We start from the raw sequence: 14,232 nt of genomic DNA, 5'->3' as shown, positions 1-14,232 counted from the left end.
TTTTAATTTGGGGAAGGTGCGGGGTAAGAATGGGGCGCTTCATGGGGACAGTTATACCCTCCTGGTGGAAAGAGAGGCGCCCCAGGGGTCCCGGGAACCAACAAAACTTCATCTTTTATGTTCCCGCCCCTTTTGTGCGCCACGCTGTCTGCTACCGCTGCATGTTGTCATATGTTTTGCCACTTTTAAAGCATTACAAAAATGGAAAAAGAGCAGTCATTACATTTAAAAAAAAACAATAAATAAACATTTAATTGATTTTAAATAATACTTTGGATGCGTCATGATAAATGTACACAATACCCCTCAAACCAATGCAGTTCAACTAAAGCACAACCCACAGTACTCCTCCAACTCCCTACCCCCTTAAGAGAGAGCGGGCAGCGAGCGGATGTGACGTCAACACGCAGTGACGCGACGTGGCCAGCCGGAAACAGGAAGAGGTGAACTCCTGGCCGGCATGGGTTAAGCGAAAACACTTCTGAGGTTTGGTCCCCAGTGTGGGATTCATAATGGTTATTAACAATGCTTACTGGCCTTAATGCTGTGTTATGTTACGTGCAATTTGAAAGTAGTGCGTTTAAAGTTATGCCAAGCAGTGTCTTGTGATATCACGTTATCTGGGATGCCTATTTATAATTTTCGAAAGAAAAAGTAAAAATAAAAAGGTAAACCATTTGATTTCAAAATTATCTTGGTGAGTAGCTGCGCAAAACGTACCTTCCCTTTTGATACTTAATCTTCATCAATATTTTCGCCCATCTTTTGTTGCTGCTGGTGGTAGCACACAAAAAGCATTTATTGGTTGTGCTAGGTCTATGGGCTTAATAACTCTTCCGTGACAAAAAACAGTATATGCCTTTTTAAACGTTATTTGCTGCCGACTGTGACTGAAGTCGAAACCCAAGCACACCATTATTCGTTCCCTGGTAAAGCTGTGTAATTCTTGGTAAGTTTTTAACGCCTGATAATCATAGTATATATATGACAATATCTGGGACACCCCTAATATTTCTATACGATTATTAGAAATACATATGCATATACATTTACAATGTACATATCTGGATACATATTTCACTAGGCAATTATAATTAAGAGCTCTGATCTTGGTTATAAATGTAGCCCCCTCCCCTGTGACCTGAACCAGAACCTTAAGGTTATATGTGGTTATCTTTCACTGCCATTTGACCTGCAACCCTGCATTTGTATTCAAGCAGTTTGGTTTTCTTGCATCTCTGCTTTTGCATGTTGGTTATGAAACACTGTCTAACTTGTTTCCTCTACTGTTAATGTCTAATAAAACAATTCTACAAAAGTTCAGTGTTTTTTTCTTCTTCTCACCACATCTTCTGGTTTTTGTGAGATATTTAGACAGTATCATACAGACAGTTCAACATACAGTATGGCTTAATTGTGCTTCTTTTGGGGGAAAAGCATTTAAATGGAGTATTAAAAAAACAAAAGTGACTTAAGTGGATGGATGGTGAGGAACCTGGATCATGGACCTCAGCACATAGTAACATCTTCGTGTGCTTCAACGATTCAAACATGGTAAGATAACTGGCTGGCAAAAAGTAGCTCTCTCTGCCTGGAAGGCTGCCCCCCACCCCTATAAAGTTAAATTTGAGTGGATATTCACCCAGCACTGGGTCCTCTCTGTTCATGCTGTTAGGCGAAAGAACATAATTATCCCCGGCCTCAAGTGTTCAGTCTTTCAGTAGCCCAGCCTTTCTTGGGATTGACATATATATAATGTAATTTAATATATATTTGATTTTTTAAAGGCAAGTGTGTGATTGTATTCCCTAGGGATCAGGCCTAATGACAGAAGCTAATTATATACGGTGTAATTTTTAAAAACAGTTCATGAACCATAGATTGTACTTACCTGTTTAATACTCTTATCGGTAATTGCGGTATTTAATATAGCAAGGAAAATGAAGGTTGAGAACAAACAAGGGTACGTGGAAGATGGGAGATAGGTGGGTGTATTTTTTTTTCTTCCAGGGGAAAGAACCCGGGTTATTAATTGCTAGGATTCCTCCTGTACCGCTGAGTTGGGTAATTAAACTTGCCTATGTGTATATCTACAAGCAGGCATGAAGTCCTGCTGCCCAGTGCAAGGTGTTAAGATGCTTCTCCTCTTCTTTACAGCTGCTTTTAAATGGAAAACCAACATCCTGAACAATCATATGAACTATAATGAAATGGCACCGGTGTGGTAAAGATTTTAAAAGGTCAGCCCAGCCTAGAGGCAGCCCAGTTATTGAGGAACCCCAGCATAGGCTTCTGCAGTTGAGCACACCCTCGTCAGTTCTGGTCATACTCATGCCCTTCCCAAGCCTGCGCTTGCCATAAGGTTGGCATTACATAGACGATGAAGTTACGTTCTGACTGTGTACTTCCACAATTTGCATGTAGTTACGGGGGGTGGGCGGTGTGGCTCACCAGGTTAGGATGCTGTCTTTGTGATGGGAAGGTTGCTGGCTCAGATCACATGTTTGACAGCGTGATTTCACTTACAGGGCCCTGAGCGAGGCCCATAACTCCAGGGACTGGCTGACCCAGCGTTCTCAAAAAAAAAAAAAGTAATTTGGATAAAAGTGACTGCTAAAATGAATAAAATTTAAAGTGTTCTGGAACAACAAAAATCAAAGAGAGAGCAAATGCTGAGTTAGGGTAGTTATAACCTAGTTAAACGCTTGCCCAGGAAGTCAGATAATTTGAAATAAACACTCACAGTGTGTGCACCACTTGGATGCCTATTCTATTTTATCCTTTTTTTCCCATAACATAATACCACACATACATTAGAGTACAACACAAAAACACATAATAGTAGTGACAGTAATTATACAAGTATTGAAACGGAATCAAGAAAAATAGATGGCAGCAGTGCGAAAACCTAACACAGACTAAAGATCGCCAATTGTGCCCCAGCCCCCTTGTTTCTGATGTGAACACATTTTGGTTTGGATGCTCCTCGTCCGGGTCTGCTCATATATGTCCAAGGGGCTGCAGTCCTTTGTTCCGTCACCCAGCTCTGCTACTTAAACTGCATGATGTTACTGCTAAAGTCGTGCTTCAGTTAACGTGCATCGTGCACTGCTCATAACTGGTAGATTAACCCATATGTGGATACGTATAATTAGGTACATATCCTTTCAGGGCATTTTTTTAAATCATTAGTCTTGTGAATACGAGCACACTTGACTCAGTCAATTGCATAAAAAGGTCACTTTTTCAGTCATTACAACTTTGAAATCTTAATCTGTGGGACTTTAAAAGTTTCCTTCCCGTCCTACTAGGACATCAAAGACCCCAAAAGAAAAGTGTTTTTGCTCTTACATAAAGCCACAGAAAACGACATTATTGAAGCGTTAACGTTTTTTACACAAAACTCTGATTTGAGCCCGCTTTCCCCAACTTATTCCGTGGATGAATATTATGCTCCTAATTTGCATGTCATTTTCTGAGTCGGCGCTGTCTCGATGCTGAGGGATCCCTCACGTCTGTAATTTGTCTGCTACGACATTTATCAGACCAATAAGTACCATGTTTTTAGCCGTTATTTATTTAAATATGTATCTGTGTCTTCCACTGCAATAATAGGATGTTAATTTGTATTAAGTCCCATGTCAGCAGCAGACCTCCACGTAACCTCCAATATCTATCATTCCCTTTGTAATGTTGTCTTCAGGCAATTGGGGCAAGCAACTCATGATGGAAACGTCTGTACGTGGCTTTTCCATTAAAATACGGTTAAAGACCCTTTGTAACGTCGTAATCTATAATGTTTAACCACGGGGGGTTGCGCTGACAACCTAGCGAACCGAGAGTTTTTTCTAATGAAAATACAAACCCGAAAATAAATGGTATTGCATTTCAAGTTTAATATGCGTGTTTTATAGGATCGGTTCAAAGGGCACGATTACACAAAGCGTAACCATTTATGGTGTTATTGGGGTAAAGGGAGCCCACGTTTGGGCAGCGTTTGAGCCCCTGGAAGCTGCAGCTTGCATCGCCATTCTGGTGATGAGTAACAGGCACGACGTTAATATCGCTAACAGATGACCTGGATGTTCATATTATGCATCTAATTAAGATCATTTCCGCCCACAGCCTGTGTTTTCAAACTGACTCTGTCACTTTTATTTTGCTTTGGTTTTTATGTAGAAGCATCTTACTGTGCACATTTAAAATCTTCATGCACTTGGTATAACCGTACTTAGTCTTTGTTCTCTGTTTTTAAATTTGTTGTAGTATTTACTGCTACTTTGACTGCTGTCCTTTGTCAAAACATGTGGGAGCTCTGAGTATTTATCTTGAAACTGTAGATACATTATTATTCTGAAACGCCAGGGCATAAAACGAGAAGCCTGTTTCATATGGATTATTTTCATATCCTTAAAATAAAACTTAAAGTCACTTGTGGGCGAGTTTTAGATTTCGATTTGCTTGCCTAGCTAGTGAACTCGAACAATGAATTACACCTGCAAGGTGGATAATGAGCAGGGATAATGTAAAGTGCTTTGAGACAATTAAATGTTGTGAAAATGCGCTATACAAATGAAATTCAGTTGAACGAGTGAAAACATCACATCCAGGGTGGCCTTCAAGCCTCCAGTTTTTTCACTTGTTGACATCTTTGGATTCACATAGGAAAGTCAGCGAGCCATTGTGTGCATGTGAAGTCATTTTACCCATAATGCCTCTGACAGTGCCCACTGTTTGTTCTGTATGTGTCTTTATGAACGGGGTTGTGGAATAGCACTCTGGCTGTGTTGATAAGAACCCCCCCAGCCATGCTGTCAGCTGGTCCAGACCAGCCGCTCGTGGGATGAGATGTTTACGGAGTGTGACACACACAGTTTTACTGTAACTGCCACGTTTGGATCCGGTGTAACATGAGCTGTGACCTACCGGGAAGCGGCTGCAGAGGATCCATGTGTGCGTGATATTCTGTAGTCCCTGATGTGTGCTGTGGACCGCAAACAAGCACCTACACGGAGGAACATTACACGCGTGCCGAATCTGTCATCCCACTGAGCTGCTCATGCCTAATATTAGTTACCCCTCTCTGCGTCTTCACAAGGCCAGTTGTGAATTTCAAGAGTATTTAATGATATCAGGGTGCTGTTTACAATAATGTTTGTTAATGTAGCATTTAGCGTAGGATGTGGCTGGCTCAATGGGTGGCAAGGGCTTTGGGTTTTGAATCTTACCTCTGTTACCTCTGTCTTTAGTCTTTTGGAGATTTTGACCCAATTATAGAAAGCTATAAGTGTGAAGGTGATTTCTACCATTTGCAAATAATGGCAGCCTATAACCTTGGTGCTAACCTTGGACTGTCATTTCTGTCTCGTTGGGTTATATAGTTGATGCCCTCCTCAGTGCTGTGACGTGAACAATGTTAACATTTCCCACCCTACCGTAGATGGAAAATGCTTTTCTCAACCATGTAATGTTGTTACCTGAGCCACCCTGGCTATGCTAGTCAGATTTGCTTAGTTATAGAGATTGAATAACTCTCTCTCCTCTGTCTCCTTGGCAGATCATAATTACAGCTGAAGGCTCCTCAGGTGACGCAGAGCCAGGGAGGAGGCGTGTCACAGGTGTGTGTTTAGTAACATGGGATCGAGCTGTCGGACAGTAATACAGGAGCAGCATGTATAGCTGCCATTGTGCTGTAGAATTATGCTCGCGTAGGTTGTGAGAAAGCTTTGCCTGAAACTCAGACACCAGACCAGGGAAGTGCAGACCCCAGGAACATGTACTTTGTGGTTGAACCCTTTTTTCAGCAGTAGCCCGTCTCTGTTTGAAAGTGAAATAAGATTTGCAATGATTTGTCTGAAACTGGTTCATGGTTTCATGAGCAGATTCAGTAACTATGTTATTCTTGCTTTTATTACCCCTCCCATATCTGAATCAGTCCTGTATATGCAGCTGAGAAGGCAGGAGTGGTCTGTCCCCAGCTCAATTGGAGCATCGCTCTGGATTCTCCGTGACTCGCCAGGAATCTAATCTTATGTGAGGGATTAATTAGTCTTTCTGAAATGCAGCGTCACTGTCAGCTTCCGTCCCATCGAGGCCCCTCTGTGACAGGTCGTGCAAAAATGGCCACCTCCTACGGACAGCGACTCCAGCAAGATGGGCTGCTTCGGCGATGACAGAGCACGACACATCAGCAGTCTGTCTCTGACTGACTCGGTGCATTTGCGGGCCGCTACATTGACACTGCCGCTTAGGTACTCCTGGGGGATTGACGTTTGAAGGCCCACTCGTGCTTGTCAGGTTGAGGGTTGCCGCGTCTGATCACTGAGCCTTGTTGTTCCATCCAATAATAATCAACTAAGCTTAAGGACAACTACTTTATTGGCCAATTTATTAGGTACATTGACATTTTATTTATATAGCAGATGCTTTTATGCAAAGCAACATACAGCTGAGAAAGCAGGGTCAGCCAGACAGTCATTGGGGGTTAAAGGCCTTGTTCAGGGACCCAATGATGAGATCACTTTGCTGACCCTGGGATTTGAATCAATGCCACTGTGGTATAAATATATATATATATTACACACATACACATATTCAGGGTTAAGAGGTTCAGCTATTGTGCGACTGCACATTAGAAAATGCTTTGTAATCTGTATAATTACAGTGGTACCTCGGTTCTCGAACTCACTAGAATTTGAATTTCTTGAAAGTCGAACAAACCAGTTTGACCTAGAACTCGATCTGAATATCAGAAGTCGAACTGTGAACGCCGACCTAATATAAATTGTATGCGCCAGGAAATGAGTCATACTACAATGCAATTCTTACTTGAATGCCTTCTTCACAGGCTGGACGATTAACCAAATAAAGCAGCGCAATATTACAGTAACTAACAAAAAATAAACCACTAACTTACGTGTACTATTAGAGCATTTATGTCATTTATTTAAACTTTATTTTACCAGGTAAATTAACTGAAAACCAGTTCTCACTGCTTTACTGCTATGGGGGAGGTGTATGGTGCAGTGGGTTAGGATGCTGTGATTGTAAGGTTGCTGGTTCAAAAAAATATAAATGTGCTGTAAATGCAGGGGTACCTAATTAAGTGAATGCTGAGTGTAAATTTATTTTGTTGACTGAATGGTGAAAATGTTGGTTTATAATGGAACAATTAATTTTCTAGTGTTTGATTTGGAAGTCTCCTTCAAAAGTGAAATGGCAGAGTTGGTTCATTTTAGGGTTTTAATTGTCTTTAATCCATTTCATGAAGAGAATTTGACGAGTAAGCTGAATAGTGGATGGCAGTTGTGGAACCTACTGATTTATAATTACGCATTGACCAATGGGGAGGTATCACGGTTACGTTTTAATGTCTGTCACCCGCGGCTGAAATTTCAGACTGGGGTTTGACTGACGTTCACTCACCCACAGCGTTTGTCGATCTCTGAGGTCAGAAACCAGCGAGTAGGTGTGACCTTGCACGCGAGTTTTGACTACCGACTCACCTCTGGATGTGGAATTGACACCGTTAGCATTGTTTGCTGAGACATGTGATGCCACATCACCGTCACGCTCAGAAAAACACCCACAGTGAGGAGTGTGTACCACTTTCTCTGAGACAGGTTTTCTTCTTATCTCCTTTAAAGCTGTCCTGCCTCCCCTCCATACCTCATGGCCATGTTTGGAAGGCCATTGGTTCAAATCCTATGGTTTGCAGGGTGATTTAACCATTGGACCCTTAAGCAAGGCCCTTAACCCAAATTGCTCCAGGGACTGGCTGACCCTGCCTTCTCAATAATGTACATCACTTTGGATTAAACTGTCTGATAAATAAGTAAATGTAAATGTATCGTTTTTTTGTTGGAAACAAAATGTCAATTTCACAGTGATGATACAGGAAAGAGTATACTGTGCAAAACATTCCTTCTTCAGAATAAAAACTGAAAACACCCATGAAACACGATAACCCAGCAGCACCGGTAGCAGGGAGCCAGTATTGCCATGATTTAGATGCCTTGTAGACTTTGGTAGCATGCTCTTGCAATGACACCGAGACAGCAGTGGCCCTGTCCTACTGAACGCCTGCCTAGCCCCTGCAGGGTGGTCCTGTTTAATCAGGGGATGATCTCCCGGGATGGCAGCACTGTGCATTAACCCCCCAACTGAATAAGTGGACCCAGACATCATCATCATCATCATCATCATCATAGGCGCATCGTCATTAGCCTGTCAGGAGGCTTTACTGTTTGGAACGACTCCTTGGGGCTCCAGCTACTTGCGCATCAATTTGTCGAGGGAGAGCGTTGAAGGACATCTCCCTGGACATTGCTTCACAAGCCATTGCTCCGGCTCTTTAGGTCCACAGCTCGGCGTTGCCAGGTGTTAAGGGCAGTAATGTGTCTTGTATGTTTGTTTTCTGCGGGCAGATTGAAATGATAGGATTCTGAGCTGCTTCTTTCCGCTCTCCTGCCTACCAGTTCCCTTTAATATCTCCTTTTTTCTCCAGTTGTTGTCACATTTCCTTTTCCTCTCCCACTGAAGCGTTCTGCTAAGAAATGTGTGCTCTCTAAAGACACCAGTCTGTCCTCTCACTGCCTGCTTGTGCATAATACCATGGTAAAGAACTCTTGAGTTCTCTTCCCCGTGAAGACCTTAATGCTCCTCTCCAATTTCTCCAACTTGAGCTCTACTCGTTGTTCATCTTTGATCTTCAACCAGTTGCGAGGAATAGTCTGTATGTGCAAAATTCTTAATCGTGTAAAGCCAAGATGGGCTACTTGAATTGCAGTTTCACTTTGGCCTACACGTTTCTTTGACCTATTTGAATAATTAGAGTTTTGGACAAAGAACAGAATGAAGAACATATTTTATAGAGAACAATTGTACCACAGCTTTGAGGTTAAATGTTTACTGCCAGACCTAACCAACTGCATCAACAAAAGCTGACGCACATGTAGTTCGCCTTTAATTAGAGGGGTATTCGTCGGCAACACCAGGTTCAACAGACAGGGGATGAATGATGTACAGGCAGCATTTGATTTGCATAAATATGCCTTTTATAAATATGACCTTTAACAAAAAAACATCTGCGATACATAGAGTTTACTGAAGTGCTAATGCAAAAGGCTGCATACGTCTGTAAGTAAATATATTATATATTAAATATAATCTTTTCATATATTTAATATGTGTTCTTTAGTATATATTACTAGTATATTTTTGGCTTATGTGTTTCTCTTTTTTTTTACTTATAAGAGTTTGTGGAATTGATTACTTACGTCAATTCTCCATGTGTTGAGGGGTGGGGGGGTGGGGGGGTGGGATGTGTGGGGGTGGCAAAAAAGTTGCCTACATTTTACTTGAAATATTCCACGTGGCCAATAGACATAACCTGTTTTTCTGAGTGTGGCCCTGTTCCTGCTCAGCCTTCTGCCAGCGAGCCCCTTCCCTTCTCTCCACCAGCCAGATTGACGCCCCCAAGCCCACGCTCTATTTTCACAGGCAGAAATTAACTGCTCCCTCCCTCCCCTCTAACTCTCAGGTCTGACTGCAATGAACTCCAATTACTGTGCCGCCATCTTGCCGTAATTGGCTGATTATTACCTCAAGCTGAGCCTCTCCCCATCTAATCAGCGGTATCTGCCAGCCAAAGGCGGCGCTTGTCGCCACTGCTGCTGCACTGGGGTCTGCTGACCCCTGCCCAGACCATAGAGACTAGCTGACTTCATCCTGCTTGCTCTACCTCAATGAGTTTAAAATGATCCAGCGCCCCAGACCACGCGCTGAATCCAGCTACTGCCAGAGCAATTGAATTTTATCAGCCCTCAGGTACATTTTCCCTGCTTATGGAGATAGAACATCAGAGGCTTGGCCTTCAAACTCACCTCACACCCTGTGTTAGAGACCCACTTGCTGCTGGAGACACGTAATCCAGACGTCCCATCCTGGTACTCCTCAGACAAATGTGTCTATGTGTTATGCCATTGTGGAACTGACCCAGGGCGCCAGACTGTTTCTTGATAAGTAAAAGCAGAGAGCTGGGTTCATGTTGGTGTCATCCTTGCCTTTGGTAGGATGTCCCTAGCAGAGTGCTTTAATTATCAAATAAATGGTCTGAAACAGGATGGGCTAGGCCTCTGACTTGGGATTAGGAGGTAGCTGATTCAAATCCTTGGGTCAGAAGCACGTTTCCACCTTTGGGCCCGCAAGCAAGACCCCTATAACCCCGAGTCTGACCCTGTTCTATGAAATGTATGTCACATTGGGTAAAAAAAATTACTGTTACTGTTATTGTACGTGTCGTTCAGATATATGAGGATGAATATGAAAGGACTGAAGATGGAGTCAGAGTTTGGGTGTCTTTATGCACTGGTGGCTTCGCACAAATGCCAGCGTGAATATGCCCCTTTCTCGTCTTGTGAATCACTGTGTAATACGCATCTACAGTTTTCGTGTCCTATGAAAAATACCTGCACAGTTATGTCTCAGAGGTGTCACTCACATATGGATCTGCTGCTTTGAAAATAAAAAGGTAGATTTATAGTAAATGATACAATCGGGGTATGGTTTGTGTGTATGTGTGTGTGTGTGTGTTTGCATAGATCACGTTTGGGAATATTTTTCAGGTCCTCATTTGGATAACCTCATAAAAACCTTATAAAAATCTGTGAATTCAATCAAGAAAGTAAAAATGCAGTTGTATTTTGTTCAGTTACTTATGGTTAAGGTTAAGGGCTGGGTAGGGGTTAAGGGTGTCGTGATTGGGATTAGGGGCTTTCCTATAGAAATGAATGGAAGGTCCCCATTTCGATAGGTACGGTAACATTTGTGTGTGTGTGTGTCTGTGTGTGTGTTTGTTTTTTGTTTTCTGTGGCAGCTCTGACACGTTGGGGATTCCCTGAAGGTTTTCAGCTATACCGTGCCTGAAATGACGGATCCTCCTCAGATGATTATGTGGAACATGACCTGTCAGCATCGTCTCCGTATTAGATGTTTGTTTGTAATCTCTAACAGTGGGATGGGAATCCCCACAAAAAGTTATACTTCTTAAAATATCGTTATGAAACTATCTATTAGCTATCTCTGGGCTTGCTTGTTTGGGGCTCTTCCTCTCCTGTAGAATGTGGTCCCGGCCTGGGTGCTTTTTCAGCCAGGTGGGGTTCGGGCCCAGGCACCTCTCTTGTGGTGTAGGGTTCTAGCCCAGGTGCCACTCCTCCAGGTCTCCTCCCTTCCTTCTGTCCTGGGCACCTCTTTTGTCTGGTTGCCTCTCCTGCACCTCAACCATTCCCGCACATGTGGCAGGTGGCCCCTGCCGACACATCCTGCGAAAGCTGCCCCACGAACTCTTTCTGGCACATATTTAAAGCTTTGTCTCTGGGCTGCCTGGCACACCACCAGGGACCTGATATATCAAGACTGAAAGTTCCATACTGAGAAATGCATCCGGGCACGGAGGGTAATTATTTCACAATAAGCCCACTCGTGTAACTCTGTACCACACGCATTTGGAGGTGTGCATGGATGGATGATTTCCTCATTTTCTGCTCCATCAGCCAAGCTGACGTCACGCCTGGTAAATGTGTCGAAGTGCGGTAAGGCCATTTAAATGTGTTTTGATTGATATTCGTGACCCTGCAGGTGACTCACTGATGGAAATTTTGTTGAATGGTGAAAACGAAGTGTGTCAGTAGGTATGCTCTTCGTGCAACTGTCACCAGGTGCCACCAATAATGTTTTGGGACTTTGCTTAAAGCGGCAGGTTCAAGAGGTAACCATCGGCCCTACTCGCCCACCATGACGGCCACCTTTCACCGCTTCTCTTGGAATCTCTGCTTTTTTTGGAAATACCGTGGGTGGCCGCATCCTGCATATGTATAACTACCCACTTATCGTGGGCTTCAACCCATAAGGTGTGATCAATTTTCTGTAATATTCCATTTCCTGGAAAGTAGCTAACATCTTCCAAAAAAACAAAGTATTTTCTATGAAGTACAGATAACTCAATCAGTACATCTATTGTTGTCTGTTTCTCCTTGATGTTATTAGTTTCTAATTAGAATTTTCGGGGTTTTTTTTTGCATGTAGTATGTGCTCTGCATCTTCTGAAAAATGTCTCCCGTTTCGCTGCTGGCCATTTAGTCTGCAACGAGATCCCCTCACTGTTCGCACAGAAGATCAGACCAACTTCTGTTTCTTCAAATGAATTTGAAATTTCAGGATTGAGAAGCATGTTCGTGACATGAGCTTTTCTGCACTGAGCAGATGACGGTGCTCTGCTCGCAGCACCAGCGGGTCGGAATATGAGACCCAGTTGCCTGGTCGTGACCTGAGTTTGTGCTTTTGGCTGTTTTCAGCCCCCAGGAGGCCAAAGGGGTGCACGTGGTCCACATTCTGGTGTGTAGGCCCAGTGTAAGCCCTTCTCACACCTGCAATCGCTGGCCAGAGCCCAATGGTGGTTTTTTTCACTCAGTTACTCAGAAATGCACCAGGTGGAAACCGTCTCGGAGTGCTGGGGTGCCGCGCCTGATGGAAAACAAAGAGAATTGCATTTGGTTTCTGATATGACTGGGGGGGGGAAACCCCGGCCTGTGCAAAGCACTGAGTCAATTTCTTGTTGTGTGTCATAATTACTCGGCCTGCATCCGTTTATATAACCTTTTTCAGGGCGAGAAATTTGCTGATGCATGTCAAGCACGAACATTCACTCTGGGTTGTTTATTTTTCATATATACAGTACCAGTCAAAAGTTTGGACACGCCTGCTTTTATTGCATTGATCCCTGTTTTAGCTGTTATTCACCTTATAGTAAAAGGCCTCGAGGCAATGTGAATGCTTTAGTACCAGCCTTTCTTTTGCTTTGACGACACCATTGAAGAGTCTTGGCATTCTTTCAGCCAGCTTCCAGAAGTACTCACCTGTAATGCTGCTCCAACAGTCCTGAAGGAGTTTCCACAAGTTCTGGACACAAGTTGCCTGCCTCGCTCCTACTCTTTGATCCAGCTCATCCCAAACCAACACTATAGGGTTTTGGTTAGAGGATTGTTGGGGCCAGGTCATCTGCCACAGCACTCCATCTCTTTCTTAGTTCATCTTGTTGAAAAAAAGTATTTAGACAAAAAAGTATTTTGGATTTTTAAGCTATGCTTAAAAATGTCAGAATTTTATTGAGTTGCCTAATACTGTAACTTGAATTTAATGGTAAAAGATCCATTTTTATCTTTTCTCTGTGGAACCTGGGCAATAGCAGCCCCAAAAATACTGTATCGTTGATGAGCTGACCAACCATCTCATTTGCATATGTCCCAGCATGCCATGCTGCTGTACCGTAAATAGCCCCTGTCTATGTAATGTATGTAGTTAATGTGCCTTGTTCCGTGTGTCGCAGTACTTGTACTGGTGTCCTGTTTAGATTTGTGCTCAATCCCTGTGTATTTAACTGTGTATAGAGTACCTACCGTGAGTGTGCTTTCCCGTCTACCGTGAAACCTCCCCATATTTCCTCTATTTTATTGTTGCTTGAGTGTGATAATTTTAAGTAGTGTTTTAAGAAAAGCAATGATATATCAGTCCAATTCTACTTGTCAGTAATTACCCCCATCCTGATGCCTTGGTCTGCTTAGTGGCACTGTAGCCATTGCTGCTGTTTTTTCTTGATTCTGCCTATAATTAACTTGTCTGATCTGCCGATGATCTTCCTTGGCCTGCCATTGAGCATTATGTTTACATTTATCTTTAAACTTTTTAACAATATAGTTAACTGTGGAAGATGATGGCTGTCATAAGAACATAAGATGGGAGATTAAACATTTTACTGGTCTGTTGAACGGGGTTGCCTTTGTGCAAATAAATTATGCTACACCTTTTCTCAGAGCTGATATTACACTTATATCACACTTTTTACAATTACTTTCAAGGACCTACTCTATAGTGGGCATATGAGCCTATTGTCTTTGGAACATACAGGTGTTCTTCCCACAGGTGGTGTTCATCATCACATCATCCATGAACGTGTTCCACCAAGCCTCAGAATCAGATTACATTTGTGTCCAAATACACTTTTTGTCTTAATTTTGAACACTATGTCTATTGTTTTTTAATCTACAAGCTAACCAATAATTTTTTATTTAAATGTTTTGCTTGATAAGTTTACTATCTTTAACATAAATGCAATTTTGTCTGACATTTTGTTATGCAACTGAGTAACATTTTGACATTTCTAAGCATGGTTTAAGT

The sequence above is a fragment of the Paramormyrops kingsleyae genome, chromosome 1, assembly GCF_048594095.1.
Source record: "Paramormyrops kingsleyae isolate MSU_618 chromosome 1, PKINGS_0.4, whole genome shotgun sequence".
NCBI lineage: Eukaryota > Metazoa > Chordata > Actinopteri > Osteoglossiformes > Mormyridae > Paramormyrops > Paramormyrops kingsleyae.
Note: the sequence above shows the minus strand (reverse complement) of the source record.